Below are 9,755 nucleotides of genomic sequence, written 5' to 3'. Positions count from 1 at the left end.
ATAGTAAACAGCCTGACCCAACAAAAGAACTAATGAAAGAAGCCATGAACGGAACATGGCAAGAAGTGGAGGACTTTGAAAAATCATTGATGATGATGAAGAGGAACACAGACAAGTGGATAAAGCTATAAACGTTTATTCCAGCACAACAAGAAACAGGTCCAGACCCAAACAATAAGGACCCCACACTTCATACCTCTCAGAATTTGATAATGCCCCTGCTGGTGAAAGGCAATGCCATGCATTACATTCCATGGACTGCTATGGATTTGGAAGGACTCATAAGCATCCATGAGGGGGCACACAAGTGGACACGTGCCTTTGAAGAGGAAACCAATGGACACCTGCTGGCAGTGGGGGACATGAAAGGAAAAATCTTAGGACTTGGACCACGGAAGAGATTCTAAGAAACACCATAATATATGTTGCAGCAGGTACCCAAGCTCATGATGGGGACCAGTTCAACCCATACCCCAATGCACTATGGGACAGACTGAGATACATGTACCCAGCATGCATCAAACCTGGAATGCTGAGGGGAGAGTCCATTGGAGACTCAGGAGCATATGTTCACAAACTACAAACAAAATGGAGACATGAGCTGGGCCAGAATCCAGAACAAGATCCTTGCAGAGAGCCATGTTCTGAGGCAGTGTGGTGAAAGGACCAGCCTTGAGTAGACTAGAAGATGTGATGGGACTGTATGACATTGACTACACATGGTTTTGTGATCATGGGTCTCACACAATGGAGAAAAACTGCAATCAAGAACAAAGGGCAAAAGAAAATGACAAAAATGAGATGAGAAAACACAACAACAACACAACAACAATTGAAAATGGGCAAAAACAAGATGCAAGGAGTGGTAGGAGCACCAGGAGCTGCATTCAAGGAAACACCAACTCAAGCAGTGACTCAAGAGGCACCTCAAGCCAGCAAGGAAGAAGCGGGAAACACACTGACTCCACCGCAGCACACACACTCTCCTGCATGCACTTCCCTACCATCTCAAGTGATAAACAACTATGGTCCAACACATCAATACGGGGGGAGGGGACGAGGAGGTCCCCCACGAAGACTGGGCTCATATAGATATGGAGGATCTGGAGGATACAACAACAGACGAGGAGGTTATGGAAGACAAGGAGGATCCACAAACAGACAGGTACAATGCTGGGAATGTGGAGAAGTGGGGCATCGCAGAATTCAATGTTCAACTCTGTCAACAACACCTCAAGGCCCACAGAAGCAGGACCATGGAAGAGGCCCCTCCAGTTCATGGTGTTTCAAAAGGAGCTGATGAAGTGCCTATGCTGCAGGTTCAAATTGAAGGCAGAAAAACACCAATGATGACTGACACTGGAGCTGCATACACCTGTGTGTCACCCTCATATGCCTTTCATACATATGAGGTCGGATTCTCGGGAACCATGCGGCTGATCCCCACCTCAGAACCCGGTACCCTCAAAGTAAATGAAAAGACAATAACTAATCTCAGAACACACACCACTCAATTTATTGGGATGTGACGCAATGTGCAAGCTTGGATGTACAATACTCTGCACCCCAGATGGAATATGCATGTAAGACAATGTGTTCCAGATGACACTGCAAAAATATTAAAGAAGAATCTACCGTGTTCTGGTTGGGACAAATCAATGAATACGTTTACAAGGCTTGCCACCCACGGGAACCCTTAATTATGGCACAAATCCCAAAATCCAGAAAACCTTCATTGGAAATTCTACCCAGAAAACAATGAAAAAAGAAATTAAAATTGGCTTAAAAAAACAACCATCACATATACAGATCGCTGCAGCATCTATCATTATAGGAAAACAAGGAGCTGCAGTAACTTTATCTGAGAATAAATATTTGAAAGACCAATTTAAAATAAAAAATGCTCTTCCACACATTAGCCTAAAAGTAAACCGTGACTATGAGTCTAAACATTTTGGTTTAATGGTATTAGAAGCAAAACAGCAGAAATGGGAACCAACTCAGTGCCCTCAAATATGGCAGCCAAGATAAAAATGATATCAAAATCATGATGTCATTTTCTGCATTAGCTATGCCTCAGGTAGTTAGACTACCAAAATCTGCACAAATGATAATAAACAATGACAAAGATTTGTCTAAAGACATGTTAAAACAGGTACCAACTCAATTGTGGTTTGGACCATTTCAGGGCTTTTTCCCTGGATACCAACCCATTGTTCAAGTCTGGTAATAAGTAGCTTATAGGCAACCGTATCAAATGCCACACTAAGGTCTAAAAGTACTATAATAGCACAGTCTCCATTATCTGCTGCTAGCAGTAGATCATTGTGAACTTTTAAAAGTGCAGATTCAGTGCTATGGTACTCCCTAAAACCAGACTGGAAAGCTTCAAATATTTCATTCTTGTGTAAAAAGGGATTGAGTTGCTGGTAGACTGGTAGAATTTTGGATGAAATGGAAGCTTTGAAATCAGCCTAAAATGAGATATTAGAACATTTGTGTTACGGACAGACAACCGGAGACAATGGTAAGGTGACTAAGAGAGTTTATTGCAACACAGTAGTATCTCGGAGATGAATAGATACAGTCCCTTTTCTTACGGAGGGTTGCGGTGTGTGTGGGCACTAGGGCGCCACACACCGAAGACGGGAACACACTGGAACTCCGGACACCGAAGACAGAAGGGAGTCAGGATTTGGAGACAGCACTCTTTAGATGCGTCGTGGACAACCGGAGCCGGGAGTAGGAGAAACACACACTGGAGAAGACAGGCGCTGGGATACCAAGTCCAATAGGGAGAATGGTCGAATACAAGTGGTGGTGAGTCCGTGAAGTGTATACGGAAGATAGCACTAATCTGTCCTTAATACTAACGAGACCGGACACTGACTGAAGTGAGGAGCTGGGTTTTATAGGAAGTATAGTGGCTGATGAAGTGCAGGTGTGTGAAGGGTGACAGGTGCTGGGAATTAACAATCAGGTGAGGGAGTGCAGAGTGACTGTAATGAGTATAGTGGCTGGTGAGACAAAGACAGGTTGTAACAATTTGGGTCCAAGTTGGGTTTTTTTAAGAAGCAGCTGAACCACTGCGTGTTTGAAACAAGAGGGAAAGCAACGTGTGGAAAGGCAACAATTAATGATAGACGAGATGATGGGGCCCACAATGTCAAACACCTCCTTCAGTAGGAGTGAGGGTATGTAGTCAGATGGGCATGTTGTTGGCTTCAGATGACTACTTCCTGCAGAAGGGAGAGGGACACAGGTTCAAACTGATTAAAAACAGACAGGACTATAGGAGGATCAAGAGGTACCATTTGCTTTCTAATATCAACTATCTTGTCAACTAAAGAAGTTTTTGTAGGTGACATTTTCACTGGTTGCTGTGGAGGGGTCAGGAATAGTTTTACCAATTGGGTTAATAACAGCATTTATAGTGCTAAAAATGACTTTGGGTCTATGGCAGTTGTTAGATATTAAGTTGGAGAAGTATTTCATTATTGCTCCTATAACAGTCTCCTGGTATTGAGTCAAGTGGTTTTTAAGCATCTCCAAGGAGATTTGTAGCTTGTCTTTCTTCAATTTTCTATCAACCTTCCTGCAGTGTTGTCCAAAAGTGCGTGTAGTGTCATTAAGCCAAGGCTGAGATTTACATTTAGACCGTCTGGTCTTAAAAGGGGCAACCATATCAAGAATATTAGTGCAGGTGGAATTAAATAATTATATCATTTCCTCAGCACTCAGGAGAAGATTCTAGGGAGGGGATACAGGGGGCAGCTGTATAAGCGCTAGAAAATCTTATGAGGGAGCAGGGATTGATAAGGCGGGAGCGACCTGGGACACACTGATTAACAGATAGACAGGGCAACAGAGCATCAAATGTAATGGGGCAGTGGTCAGGTATAACAACATCCTCATGGATGAGAGAGCTGACATTTAGATCCAGAATGAAAACTAAGTCTAAAATGTGGCCACATTTATGAGTGGGCCCAGACACATGTTGAGACAGATTAAAAGACTGTAATATTTAAAAACTCAGTAGCAAATCTGTTTGATGAATCATCAATATGGATGTTGAAATCTCCATCTATAATAACTTATTTGTTGTAGTTCAGCACAAATAAGGACATAAGATCAGAAAATTCAGGCAGGTAATCAGCATCATCATCATCTACACAGGATAGGCTCTGAGCAGCAGGTTTTGAACATGAGAGTCTCCAATTAAGTTAAGTGTTTAAAATCAATTGAACAACACTAAAGCTAAAAAAAAAGCTTTTTAAAAATAACAGCAAGTCCTCCCCCCCGGCCAGTAGTTCTAGGGGAGCTAAGTAAGTCATAGCAAGGGGGACAAAATTCCAGCAGCTAGGCCTGATCACCAGGTTTCAGCCAGGTCTCAGTTAAAAGCAAAAAATCCAACTGAACAGCGAGGATAAAATCATTTAAGATAAAAGTCTTATTTGAGAGTGATCTCACATTCAGGAGGGTCAGTTTAACGGGCATAGAAAAGGAAGTGGGGGGGGCAGAAGCAACTGGCCTCAGGTTCTTTGCACCATTATAATGTTTTGTACACTGCTGTATTTATCCAGGAGGCTGCTGAATTTCTCTTGGACATCTCCAACCTTAGCGCCAGGGAAACCGACTGTCTTTACAAACTTTCCATTAATGTTTCTTACAATGGAGTTGCCAATGACAAGTGTGACTGGGAGAGAGACTGGTGGAGGGATCTGAGCCAGAAGCAGTGCGGTGAGAGGTGAAAAGTATGGATGGGAGGGGGGCTGGTGGGAGATGCCCCGTGGTGCTGGAGTGAAATTTGGCTTCGATATTGACATAATCCGACGAGATATGGGTTGTTCTTGCAGGGGTGACCAGTGGTTGCATCCCATGAGCCGGAAGGTTGGTTGTGCGGCTGGGAGGAGGGCTGAGGGCTGTCATACCTGTTGGTCAGTTCAAGCTCACCGGGTGGAGAGTAGTGAGAGAACGACTTCTTCTTCTTAGCCAGTGGTCCTCAGAATGGGGTTGAACAGCTGGAATGCTGGCGTCTAGCTCAGCCTCAGTGGTGGCAGTAGCAACGGCGCTGACAGTGACCAACATGGAATGTTTAAGCTTAGGATTCCCAGCCAGGATTGTCCGAGTCCAGCTCGACAACCGTGGTGGGCAGGTGTCAAACCCGGATGGAGAGGTGAGTGGAGTTATTGAAAACAACTTAAAATCATGTCGGATTGTTAGAATCCTTTATCGGGTTGAATGATATTGTTAAAAATCAATTAAGATCTAAAAGTGTATCATAGAAAGACTGGCCTAAAAATGGATAAAAAGTTAAATTATAACAGCCTCTGCCTTGTAAACACAGACGCCGACACATGCACCTTCAGCAACCCTAAAGGACTGAACAAATTAGAGAGTATTACAAGAGTACCTGAGATAACCAAGCGAGCTTATGACCGGAAGATTATCAGTTGAATCCCCTGGACTGGCAGGTGGGGAAAGGGGACAGTCCTCATTACCACCACTGAGGTGCCCTTGAGCAAGGCCCTTAACCCCAACTGCTCCAGTGGAGCTGCTCAGTGGCCAGCAGATCAGACTGTGGTTGTACTGGACAGCTTCCAGGTGTGAATGTGTAACTATGTGAATGTGATCACGGTGTTCCTGAAAAAGAGAGCACTGCTCTCAGTGAAACTCCCCTTGAATAAACAAAATAAATAGGACCATACAGCACCAAAACTTTATCAACAGCAAAACAGTTTGAACATTTTTTCATGTCCCATGATGACGTCTTCATGTCTTGTTTTGTCTGATTAGCAGTCCAAAACCCAAGTTTAACTCAGGTTATAATGATATAAAACAGAGAAAAGCTGCAATACATCATGGAAGAGCATAAACTACTGAATGTTGGGCATTTTTTCTTGAAAAATTACTGAAACGATTAATGATTATCAAAATCTAACTAATCATTTCAGCTCTAGTAATGTACTTCATAAATGTGCTTGCATTATGGCCATTATTGCCAAGGGTTTTGTGATTTGTGACTAGCCACATCAATTCACCTCTGCGGGATGACACACATTCAAGTATTTTAATGCAGGATATTAACATTTTCTGACACAAACTTAAGGGCTGACTTCCCTTTTTTATAACCTCGAAACAAACTCTGGGTGGCCTGATAAGAACAAAAACACACACATAAACACATGTGATGCTGGTGATGTTTTAATTAGCCAACTTGCTCCTCCAGAGAGACAGAGACAGAGAGCAGCTCAAATCTGTACTTGTGTTTGTTTATTCCACCAAGACCGAGATAACATTATTATAAGCAGTCAAGCTGGACCTCAGCACTAGAATGCTTGTGTGCTTGTCTGCCTGCGTGACTCAGGAACTTATCATTTTGTAGGGATTTTATTTTTTATTTTTACAGCACTTTGGTTGTTATGTTGCTTTTTAACAACTAGACCTATGAGCGTTTCAAAGACCCATCTTGACAATACAGAATAGTAAAGCCCTTTGATTTGCAGATAAACAAACTGTTCTTATCTTCCATGACACATCTACAGTGACTGTCTCCTTGACTTTTTGTTTACCTTCAGCTGTGTGTGTGCTTGTGTATGTGTATTGTATTGCACCACTTCTTTCCATGACCTTCAAGTTTTATAAATTTGGTTAGATAACGATAGCACTGTTCGATATAAAAAGAGCAGACGTTAAACTAAATGTGACATCTTTTGCTACTGATTTGATAAAAAGTAGGAGTCTTGTGTTGAAACCTAAGCTGCACAGTATGTGGTAGGATGGACTGAGTCCAGTGAATGAACAGAGTCTGCCCCGAGAGGAGAATCAGAGTGTTACTGGTTGGACCAGTGGGCTGGCAGTTCCTGTGGCTGGTTCAGCCCACAGTCCTTGGCATGCTGTTACACCTCTGGCACCCTGTGAGTAGCCAATTCTTGTCTTTGACAGTTTTAAAGTTCAGTTTTTCATTGTAGTGATGACTGTCCTCACAACATGGCAATAAAAATAGACTACAGGTTAGTTCTCTTATCTGATTTCACTGGCAGGTCTCCACCTCCCCTCCCCTGCACCACAACTCATCAGCAAAACCTCCACTACCTCAGTGTAGAAAAGAAAAGTCCTAAACCTTCTATCATAACACCTGACAGCATGAAGTAAAACTGCAAAACAGTGGTGGGAGGATGTTCGTGTTGGAAAAGGCAGAACTGAATACAAATGAATTAATATAGATAAACATAGTTATGTGTCAAGCCAAGTTCATGTTAAGTTCATAAATAGGCTCTGTTTAAGAGGACTACATGACAAACTAAAGTACACCACAAACATGCCACGTGACTGCATTGTGAATATAGGGGGACACACATTACACATTTACTTTGCAACTTGGTACTTCTACTCCACAACATTACATACAAATTAGAATATTGTACTCTACTAGGTTCGTTTGAGGGTTCAAAGTTACTAGTTACTTTTTAGATTAAGATTTTATAATAAAACAAGACCTCTTAGTTTAGTTTATTAGCATGCTAACGTTTGCTAATTTGCACTAAATAGGGCTACAAAATACAGCTGAGGCTGATGGGAATGCCAATAGTTTTGCAAGTATTTGGTCATCGTAGAAAAGGTTTCAGTCGTAGTCATCTGGACACTGTTTTCAGAATCAAGACGTTTCAGCTCCCATCCAGAAGTCATTCTCAATTGTGAAAAATGGACCTCAGAAATTGAAGCTACTCTGTGTTACTTAAGCCCTGCCCTCAGGAAGGAGTCTACCTGAGTGTCTGCTGTTTACCCTGCCTAGTTTCACCTGAAACTGACCTAATTGTTTCCATGATGGCCCAGTAATCAGTAATCAAACGTCTTGATTCTGTAAACAGTGTCCAGATGACTACGACTGAAACCTTTTCTACGATAGAACACTCCTGGACAAATGAGGGACTACACCGTCTTATTTGGTCATAAAACAAAGTATTGGACAAATTAAAATTTTGACCTGACAGTGGTGCTAGCAAGCAAGCAAAGTTTATTTATATAGCACCTTTCACAGACACCAGTCACAAAGTATTTCACAGTCAAAGAAATAAAATCTAAATAAGATCAAATAAAAGCAATTTCAATCAAATAAATAAAACAAAGTAAAAACACCAGATAAGATATACAAGGGGAACAGAAATAAGACAAATTAAAACATAAAATACCACATGCTAACTAAATGCCTGTCTGAAGATGTGTTTTTAGCTGCTTTTTATAAGAGTAGACAGAGTCCAAAGATCTCAAGCTTATTGGGAGACTATTCCAAATATTAGGGGCTGCTGACTGGAAAGCACGATCTCCGCGAGTCTTAAGAGCTCGACTCGTGGTGTGGAGGAGCAGAAGATCCATGATATACTGTGGAGCCTGGCCATGTAGGCCTCTATAAGTGAGCACCAAAATTATAAAATGGATTATATAATTAACAGGAAGCCAGTGCAGAGAGGTTAAAATTGGTGTAATATGTGATCATCTGTTGGATCGTGATTTCTGGGTTAAACATGCAGAGAGAAAGACAGCTTTTTCTGATGTATATTTACCATTTTCTGGCAGAATGATTAAACTAAGCATGATAGCCATCTGAATCATAATGTGTTGCTTTTAAGTAGCTGAGAATATGATATAAGCATCTAGAAATGCAGAAAATGGTATTCAAATATTTTTTTTCCATGGAGGGGGACCCCCAGACACCCCACTTCATTGTGCCCCCCACTTATCAAACCAATGTTACTCCTTTGAGGTGAGTACTACAAATTTGAAAATCAAATCACCAATAGCAGCCAATGGAGCAAATGACTCCATAAATTCACTAGAATGCAGGAAAACAGTTTTCAATTTTCAAACTATTTTTTGGGGAAGATCCCCAGATAGCCTGGTTAGGATGTCTTAACTAATTCAACTTACTTAGGTTGGCAAGTAAGTTGATCTGCCATAGTTATTCATTGTTGACCATTATCATTGACTTGGCTTTTCATCTACACATGCTTTAAAATTGTGAATTTGGCTGCTGAACTTAAACTTAAACTAAATTCCTGGGGGTTGAGAAGTGATGACCCTGACCCTGCGGTGGGCAATGTCACAGAAGACTTACTCATAAAATGCACCAACTTCACCATACAGAACTTTGTTGCGATTTGATTTGTCCAAGTAACTTGGTTATAATTTTCTATCACAGTTCACATCAGGCAGACCAATCAAGAGGAAGTGGTCGGAGAAAAGGCAGAGCTGCTAACCGGGGCAGAGGCAGAGGACGACCGGGACGCGGTCGTGGTAGAGGAAGAGACAGAGGCGCCTTCGGTCTGACTGTGGAGGAAGTATTACGTGTGCAAGGCAACCGGGTTGTGAACCCCAGTTGCTGCGGTTACGCGAACGTTTTCCAGATCCTCACAGCCGATACGTAGACTTTCGCCCAAGTAGGCTGTAGGCCTAACTGACACTACACTACTGACTGACAATACTGTCAATTTATACTTGAGTTACTTTGTTATATTGTAATTGTGTATATTGTAATATTTCAAAATGTATATAATATAATAAATCACATATTTACATATGGTTTGTTTTATGATACAGGAATAACAAGGTTGATACTATTATAATGGACTTGTCTCTGTACTTGTCTTGTTAGATCTTAGTGCTGTGTTCGACACCATTGACCATCACATCCTATTACAGAGACTGGAACATGTAATTGGCATTAAAGGAGCCGCACTAAGTTGGTTTGAATCCTA

The 9,755-nt window shown here is 41.7% G+C and overlaps 1 long non-coding RNA gene across 2 annotated transcripts; it reads left to right on the top strand.

Annotated features, from left to right (window-relative positions):
• The first annotated feature begins 3,090 nt into the window (after window positions 1–3,090).
• On the top strand, window positions 3,091–9,460 carry LOC122866611. 2 transcript variants are annotated; one of them, XR_006375761.1, is made up of 4 exons: window positions 3,091–3,194; window positions 4,584–4,747; window positions 4,857–5,176; window positions 9,200–9,460. It is a non-coding gene; the product is annotated as an uncharacterized LOC122866611 (long non-coding RNA). The 2 variants fall into 2 exon arrangements; XR_006375760.1 differs by having other exon boundaries at window positions 3,099–3,307.
• Window positions 9,461–9,755: the final 295 nt, after the last annotated feature.

This window comes from Siniperca chuatsi, linkage group LG19, assembly GCF_020085105.1.
Source record: "Siniperca chuatsi isolate FFG_IHB_CAS linkage group LG19, ASM2008510v1, whole genome shotgun sequence".
Lineage (NCBI taxonomy): Eukaryota > Metazoa > Chordata > Actinopteri > Centrarchiformes > Sinipercidae > Siniperca > Siniperca chuatsi.
This window is presented reverse-complemented; position numbering and strand designations above follow the sequence as displayed.